This window comes from Cryptomeria japonica, chromosome 7, assembly GCF_030272615.1.
Source record: "Cryptomeria japonica chromosome 7, Sugi_1.0, whole genome shotgun sequence".
NCBI lineage: Eukaryota > Viridiplantae > Streptophyta > Pinopsida > Cupressales > Cupressaceae > Cryptomeria > Cryptomeria japonica.
Window position 1 is genome coordinate 52,305,919 of NC_081411.1, and position 9,584 is coordinate 52,315,502.

Sequence of the window (9,584 nt, forward strand, 5' to 3'; positions counted from 1 at the left end):
TTTGTTTGTTGTTTTCTCTAGTTTTGGTATTCCAGTTTTAGTTTTAGGGATGAAAACATAGAAAACACACAAGATATATAATAATTCAATCAGAGCATGCTAACCCTATGGAAGTTGGCTTAGAGAAGAAAACCTTTGCTTGCTGACTTAGGTACATACCCAATAGCTAATCAGAATATGGCCGCTGAGTCTCACGCAATGGATTCTCAACGCCGTATTAGCCGACTCCAAACGCTAATGGGGGCACGATATGGCAAGTGTCTTGGGAGAGTTACTATCTCTCTTGCACAAAGATTATCAACCTTTCGGAGGTGAATCAGGTAGTTTCTATCTTATGGTTCTTAGTCAGGAATTCCGTTTGAAATTACCCCTTGAAGTCACGCAAGCATGATTGAGGCCTATAGCCCAACAAGGTATCGAAACAAGATGTAGTCACGTAAACGTGATTGAGACCGCGAGGCCCTACAAAATGCTCGATATGAGAGATCTCAAAGAGAAAACTCAAATAATCCCATCCTCTGAGACTTTAATCACCAGAGGCCTATTTATTATAGTGAGTTGGAATGCTCAGGTCCAGCTGTACTCACTTGGGTCGTTCTCACAGGGTGATTACTTTTTCCCATTGTGACAGGCCCGCTAAAGGTAAACAAATCTCAAAACTTAGAAAAAAACTTCGAGGGTCTAGATTTCTGATTGTCTATAAAAGACAAAAGCATACTCTCCTACCTCTTAGATTTTTCTGAAAACATGAAAGACAGATTTGTTCTTTAACCAGATAGCAATTTAAGTGCCTAAGAAAATACTAAATGAATACACAATGTTTAGTCGATTCTCCTTAGGCAACCTGCAAAACCAATATGTCAGTAGTCATTTTCTTCTTGATTCTTTGGCATGCGTATGTTTGATTGATAGATTCTTTGACAAGTGTCCTGCAAACATTAAAATCTCAAAATTAGTTTCCAAGATAACATAAAAAAATCATCAAAAGAAAAGTCTATCATGTAAACTTTAAACTAATCTAACAAGAATTTCCATTTTATGACTATCCTAGTTATGACAATTTTTGATAGTACTGCACTCTATCGCTTATAACTTTTGAACCAGAAATAATTTGGCAAATCGCTTCGGTGGAAATATGGAAAACTTGGGTTTACAAAACATATTAAAATTTAGATTAGATCCAACGGTTCAATAAAAACGTATTCCCTCTGAACCGAGACCATTTTTGACTGCTATAGAAGAATAGGTAAAATGACAGTCCTGCACTCTGTCAATAATAACTTTTAAACACAAAATATTTTGTCAAATCAGTTTGGTGAACCTATATAAAACTTCATTTTCAACAACATATAAAAAATTTGTTGAGATCCAACGGTTCAATAAAAAATTATGCTCTTCCAACCGAGACCATTTTTGATTGTCATAGAAGAATGAGTAAAATGATAGTCCTGCACTCTGTCAATAATAACTTTCAAATCCAAAATATTTAGGAAAATCCCTTCAGTGATCCTGTAGAAAATGTGATTTTACAAAATATATCACAAATTAGTTAAGATCCAATGGTTCAATAAAAATTTATACTCTCCAAACCGAGACCATTGTTTACTGTCATAGAAGAACAATAAAAAAGAAAGATTTTTATTCGCAACTTTAACACATGTTTATTAGTTATAAAAATCAAACATTAAATTTGTTCAAGAAACATTATAAATCTTGTAGTTGTGGGTTTGAGCCCCACGGTGGGCGCCAGAAATGTGTGTGTGAAAAGTGGTATGAGAATCTGTATCTGCAAAACACAACACTTCAATTAAGTCATTACATGCATGGTTAATCAGATATAATCAATGAATAAATAAACCATAACAAATCGACCCATTCCCTTCTAAAAGATGCGAGTATAAGATTGCTCTCAGATTATAAGCAATACCAGTGACTAGACAACATCAAGACGAAGGATTTTATCTATATGAACATGATGAATGCTAGATGGATGCAATATTAATCTAACAACATTTTTGCAATATTAAACTAAATGATTTAATTAATATGAAATAATTAATATGCAATATATCAATGAAATCCTAGAGCAAAAACAGTATAATAACAATATATTCTCCAACCTCCCTTTGAATGAGAAATGAGCCTGAATTTATAGAAAATTCAGAAAGAAACCAATGGTTGAGATCAAATGATGATGAGCGGTCAAGATTTTCCAAGAGGAAGCACAATCCAGGTGAATTGATGTGATTGGATGCTTTTCTCAGTTTTAAAGGAAATTGAACTAAAAATAAGATTAAATAAATAAAAAACTGATTTAAAGGACATTGAACTAAAATTAAGATTAAAATCAGGAAAAAACTGATTTATTCTCTATTTCATTCAATTTTAATATTTAATTGTTTTAATTCTTTTCTTTGAGATTATCTATCAATTTTTAATTTGTTTTTTTCAAGATTATCTCCAATTGATTTCTTTTCTCAAATTTTAATTCTTTTTTGTCAATTAATTCCTTTTTTGATTTATTTCTATTTTTAAAGTTTTGTGGCAATTTGATTTATTTAATTGAATTAATTCCTCTTTCTTGATTTGTTTCCTTTTTTGAAGATTTATGGCAATTTGATTTATTTAATTAAATATGCTAAGATATTTAATTAAAATAAATAAGATAATTGTTTAAAATGATTTACTTGGAATGATTTAATTAATTAAATAAATATTTAATTAATATTGAGTGATTGATTTGCCATGTGACATTTGATGATTTTAGGAATTAATTGTGTGCTCAAGATTGATTTAATTACCTTTGGTTAGGACCTTGGTGACGTTGTCGAGATTAGGGGGCCATGGTTTAGATGAACATTTTTAGGGTATTACACTTATATTATAGGATTAATCTAAAGAAGACAATTTAATGAATGTAGCATAGGGTTTTGCTTGATCAATAATTAAATGGCCATGGCTTTAAATATGAGTGATAATTATAAAAAATTTCAATATATTTTATATCCACATGGAGAGAATATACTTCATTTCAATTTCAAAAGAAAATAAAAAATTAATTTGTCATGGCTTTTTCAATGGTTTTCGTTAGTTACGGGAAAGGAACAATTTATTTTTTCTTGGACGGATGTTTTTTTTTCTTTGAATGGCCATTGTTAACATAATATCTTAGTTTCAAAAAAAAATTTTAGTTTTCATAAAATGACAAAACAATGCCACAATTAAATTCCCATTGGATACATTCAATTCTTTTCTCTTGGAGAACTTCACTCTACCATGCCTGTCAGAAATGATTGTTGGAGAAGAATTTTGCCTAAAAATCACCTGAGAATGAATATTTTCCAATTGATAGAAGAACCTAGTTGGATTCTCCTAACTCAACCACATACTAAGAACTCCACTCTTAATGATAACAACTTTTGATTGACTTTTTGTATTTGCAATGATAACAACTTTTGATTTATTTTTTGTGCCTATAATTGTAAAATTCACAACACATTTCAAAAACAGAGAAAAAAAAAATGTTGCTTATACAAGATTACAAGATTACTAAATGAAAACTATTTGAAATACTGCTAAGTGTTGGGATGTGAAGCCCAACAGTCACATAACTGTCTACCTTCCCCAGAGTCTTCATTTCATATCTGAATATGATTATATAATAGTTGTGTGGAGCCCATGTAAACAGAGTTGGTTAATGAAGTGATTCCCTGCTTTGAGTGTGGATGTAGGCAAATTTGCCGAACCACGATAAATCGTGCGTTGTTTGCTTTTTTTCTTTTTTTTTTTTGTTATCGTTTTCTCCGCTCGTTCTAATCTTTACAATTGGCATCAGAGCCATGTTGGCTTGACCAGAGATGGAGGAAGAAGGAGAAGGTAAAACTTATAACTTCTATGGCAATTTTACATTCCATGTAAAACTATGCCTCAAGCGCCGCGTACATTGGTGGGATGGATGGAAGAAAGAGGGGGACTCAGTTGAAAAGGAGAATCTAGCGAAAGAAAAGGATGTTGGGATTCTTATTTGCTCTCCCCTTGAGCCAGCCTTGGTACTTATTGGCCAAACTATTAATGGTCGGGAAGTTATTGGCATTCGTGTGGTGAAGGTTGAACGCCATGATAGTCCCTGTATAGATGCTGAAATTTCTGAGCAGAAAGATGCTGGAAAAGAGGTTGTTGTTGAAGAGGATGAACTCAAGAGTTTGCGGAAGGAAGAGTGTATGCCATCGGAGACCCAAGTTGAATCTGTTGTTGACTCCCAGGATGAAGAGGGTGGAGATTGGAGTGGGGTAGCAGAGCAGAGCTCTACAGATGACATGGCCTTGGCAAAAATAAAGAGGCACTCCCATGATGATGACAACCTTTGCATAGATAAGTTCATAGAAGCCTATGAGCCTATAGACTTGGATGAAGAAGTGAAAGATGAAAGACGGTTTTTTGGTTTGAAACAGAAGTGGTCTTTGATAGGAGCGGAGGACAATGGAAAATGCTCCAAGCAGTTTAAGGCATCGCAGGGAGAAGAGGGAGATATTTTTTCCTGATCAAAATGCTTTAAGGTTCATCAATCTAATTGGATGGATGTGGATGGTGAGCAGCCTGAGGTTGAGAAGAGCTGCGTGAAGGAGCAATTTGAATAAATCATTGAGAGTAATGCCAAGATGGAGATTCCCCCTACTCCTGAGGTGCCCATGGCAGCCGTAGAAACCAAAGAGCCAAAACTGGTCATGGAAGTCACTGTGAAACACAACGATACTAAGGAGTTTCCTTGTTTTGATGGGCAAGAAGAGTATAGTGTGGATTCAATTCCAGTGCAGGAGTGCAAGGCATGGAATGCGATTTTGCCCAAGGTGACAGATAAAATTCTGGAACATTGTCTGAAAAAATGTCATTAAACTAGAGCCACTGAACCATTTTTTGTATATGGTAGACGAAAGGGAAGAAAACCTGGTGAGAGGGAAGGTGGCCAGATCCATTGGTTCTTTGCAGTCATGGGTCTCAGCGTTAAGAGACAGAGACCGAATCTCGTGCCCGCAGAATGGTGTGATGTCAATCTGCTGTAGAAGGCGGAAAATCGTGGACGTTGTGAGCGTTATTCCGTCGTTCATAGCTGAAGCCGATGGAGTCTTCATTGTTCTTGGGGTCGTTGTTTTGCAGGTGGTTTGTAGTAGAATGCTAACAGTTTTGAATGCAATAGATTTTGGTTGCTTAACTACCCCAACTGTTTCGCCTAAAGATTATAATGAGAATGTAATGGTTCCTTGCGGCAGAACGGTAACAGAGGATAGTGATAAGTTTTTAACGCTTATGTGCATGGAGAAGTCTGATTGCAACAGACGCGTTAGGACCTGCATTCAAGAGCTCGGAGAAAGAATAGCCAACGAAGATTCCAGAGCCATTCTCTCTACCACTTATAATTATATTGTGGAAGAAAATAATGGTGCAGTGAGCATGGATTGGCAGTTGCGTAGACATGGCAGTGGTGTGGAGGAACATGAAGAGATAATGTGCATGTTCAACCTAATCCAACGTACTCATTGGATGTCAGCAGTAGCCATTTTTCTTGCCGGCGTGGACACCTTTACAAAGGTTGTTGAAGCCGTGAAGATATCTAGCTGGAGCGAGGAAGAGTTTCATTCCTCAGAGCAGGTGCAAATTCTAAAAGTATCCGTTGTTGAAAATGAAACTGTAACTGAACAACAGACCCCATCTGTCAACAATGAATTTCAAATTGCTACATCTGCGGTGTCAGAGGAAACCAAATAAACTAGCACTGTGGGTCGATTATTGGGGACACAAATCATCATGGAAACTGTCAATCGCATGTATCATTCCGTCAAGCTTTTAGTTTTTCTGTCACGCGGGAAGTCTGTGGTTTCACCATGCGGGAAGTCTCATGTGGTGCTAACTGATTTGTCCATTGGAATACCAGAGGGAACCTATGTTGGAATCGCTCCTCGTTCAGGGCTGGCTTGGAAGCCTTCCATAGATGTTGTTGGGGTTATTGATGCAGATTACCATGGGATAGTTGTTGTGATACTCTTCAATCATGCTACTTCTGGTGATCCAATTGCTCAATTAATTATTGAGAAGAATAACGCTGAGAATATGGCAGAGGTTAAGAATGGTACAGATCCCAGTGCGAACTATTTTGGAGGGGATCATTATTATAGCTGCTGTGATGGCCATTATAGTGGTGGTTGTTTTGGTGTAACACAGAAAATGTACAGTAAAGCTATCGAAGCTAGAGAATCATTGCAGATGGAGGTAAGGCACGTAGAGGGTGGGACCAGTGGCAAGGTCTACATACGTGGTTTGACCGTAATCAAGAAATATCAGAATAATTCAGAAGCCAATAAAACCACTTTCCCATTTGGATGGTTCTACTCTCGCCAGAGAGTTTTTTCCGACCAAGGTCTTCGTGTTCACGATTTTCTGCAAGATGACTTAAATGTCTTGGTGTCTAACACAGATGACAGTTTTTTAGATTTTCTATTACGGGGGAGCACAGAAACAGGAGCCTTTGATAGAGAGTGTTTTGCACCTGTCGGAAGTTTTGTTCCTGAGTATAAATTAATGGGTGTGTTTGTGTTGGGTAAAGTAATAAGAGATGAGTTTTTCGACTCTGATTTGGTTTGGAGAAGGTTCATTTACTGTGTGTCGGAACAGAGTCTGGCGAAGTTAAAATCTTTCATGGGTTTGATTTCGTAAGGATTGAAACGGAGAGAAGGGGATGCCACAGTGCATGGCTATGCTAGTTGGACTTCACGGGGGAGATTGTTGGGATGTGAAGCCCAATAGTCACATGACTTTCTACCTTCCCCAGACTCTTCATTTCATATCTAAATATGATTTTATAATAGTTGTGTGCAGCTCATATAAACAGAGTTGGTTAATGAAGTGATTCCCTGCTTTGAGTGTGGATGTAGGCAAATTTGCCGAACCACGATAAATCGTGCGTTGTTTGCTTTTTCTATTTTTGTTATCATTTTCTCCACTCGTTCTAATCTTTACACTAAGAAAGGGAGGTGGGACTATAAATTGATTAGTTCTATAAATGACCAACCATAAAAATATTTGGAATGGAAAACAAGGGCAGTAGATATGCATGCAAAATATGGAAACAAAGAGAGAAGAGTGTCTCAAAGAAATGTGGTCGTATGGTGTGTAGTAAGTGTAGGTATTGCAACTGGAAATGCTCAGTTGATAAGATTTTGGCCACCTTGAGGAAGCCTTGCATTTTGTTATCAAAATGCTAGTCAATACTTTCAACAAAGTTACAACTTCGTCCAAATTACTAAAATGGGTTGTGACTACCCTACCAATCATCAATGTGAGTTGTATGATGGCTTTTAAATACCAATGATGGAAAGGAAAGATAGATGATACCAATTTAGTTGAATTTGATGGTCTTGTAATCAATTTCTCTGTAAATTTATAACCACAATCAGAATGGTGAAAAAAGATGGTAATTATCTCATAATGCCTAAAAGAAATGTATTCACATGGAAGGTGCTAATGGCAAAATATGAACAAAAATGGAGTTATTGAGAATGCATTAGTTTTTAAGAAAATGTAATTGGTGTATGTAAAGACAAGACCCTTCCCCAGTATGGAAGAGTACAACCATGCAATGGAAGTGGAAATTGTGACACCTAAGGAGGATATAAGAGCCATGCCATGAAGGCGAAAGTCATGACACCTGAGGAGGATATAAGAGACTATGTTGGTGAGCACAATCAAAAGCACGAACAGATCCATAATTTTAGTTATAAACATAGCTTGCTAGCCCATTAAATTTATGTTTCCCTTCCCCTTCCCCATGAACCCATAAGCATAACATACATTGCCAGTCGTTGGATCATGGTTCATCACTCAATGCATGCTTTTTCTCTTTCCATCTGACCACTTGTTCCCTTGCAATAACCCCATGGAGTCTATGTGACTTTGTTCTTAGTATACTTAACCCCTTTTTTGTTTGTCTATTTATCTTTGTTTGTTTGTTTGTTTATCTTTCGTTTGTTTTTGTTTTGTTTTGTGTATCCTTTTATGTGATTGTGTTAGTTAGGATCCTAAGTTTGGGGGCTTGTTCCCTTGAACTTAGTGATATCTTATCTACTTGTAATCTTGCTCTCAGTTTCTCATATCTCTCTCTTTCTTCTACTTTACAATGAGTATGCATGTAAGCTCATACTCCTACTAAGGTGGGGGATAAATGTAGTATTGTAAATTGTAACCCTATATAATTTACACCACTTTTGTGCCCTTGCCTTAGTAGGGCCCATTTTAATCCAAGCCTATTTTTGCCTTCCGCCTTGAAATGGGTGTCATCTATTCACATGGTAGTTTCTGTTTGCATTATGTGAACCAGTATGAGGACATAATGACATTGTATGTTGTCATTGATGTCAATATGTTGAAGAGGTGAGAACCGGCATAACACTGTGAACTGACATTTGTGCCAAAGTGAAGCAGTGTGCTTGTTCAAGGTGAACTGGCATATGGTTATGGGAACCGACACATGGAAGCGTTGTATAACTACCGGTTGGTAGTCTCAACTTTAGGGTTTCCAGTTGAAGTGCTTCAAGCTTGTATGGCTCAACCAGTGACATTGTGCGATGAGTTAGCATTGTAATGAAGAATAGATCATGTTGCCACGTCAGCCTTGTGCACGTGAAGGATCTTGCATAAAGGAGATTGTTCCTATCTACCTTGGGAATGTGCGAGGTCAGTAAAATGGTGATAACGTGTGATGGGTTATAAGCCGCCATGAATCGGTGAAAATGGATGATGGAGAATGTCTTGAGATTGGATCAAGACTGTTGCAATTAATGGAATGTTCTCAATGGTCAGGATTGAATCGTTTGAATTCCTTAACCTAATAGGTTTAGGGTTTAGGGTTTATGCTACCGACCTATCTCTTTTCCGATAAGGTCGATGTTATGTTTCTTTCTAAAGTTGTTGGCAAAAGTTGTGTGTGTGTATCCGAGAGAAGGGATACGTAATTCTTGCCAGACCAAAAGGAGAGAAGTGATACCTGCAGAGTGTAAGTGCAGAAGGTGAAGAGGAGCTTAAGTGGATCTATATTAGCATTGAGTGCTGTTACTAGATCATTGTAATACCTGTTGATCTCTAACCACCTCAACAGTTGGAAAATCCCTTAACAGGGTAGCCTTAACCGGCTTGCTGAAAATCCTTTAATAGAGTAATTCAAAGCTACTGAGTTCGGAATCCTTTAGCTATTGAGTTCTTGAAATCCTCTAACAAGGTAACCTTTAACAGGGTTTAACCCTTAACTGGGTATTCTAGCCATCCCTTCATCGAGTGATCTCTAACAGTATTGGTTCCTAGCAGAACCTTTTGTAATGTCTCTAATCGGACAAGGCTCCTAACAGAGCGGACTTCTAAAGAGTTCAAAAACAGCTTGTGGGTATTCATCCCCACCGTATTTTTTTCAGTTGGGTTTCCACGTGAAAAATATGTGTGTCATATGTGATGCTTTTATCTTGTGATGCTTTGCTATTGTTTGTCAAGCATATGATGGTTCTATGTTTTATGCCTGTCAATAAAACATGTTGAACTAGCCG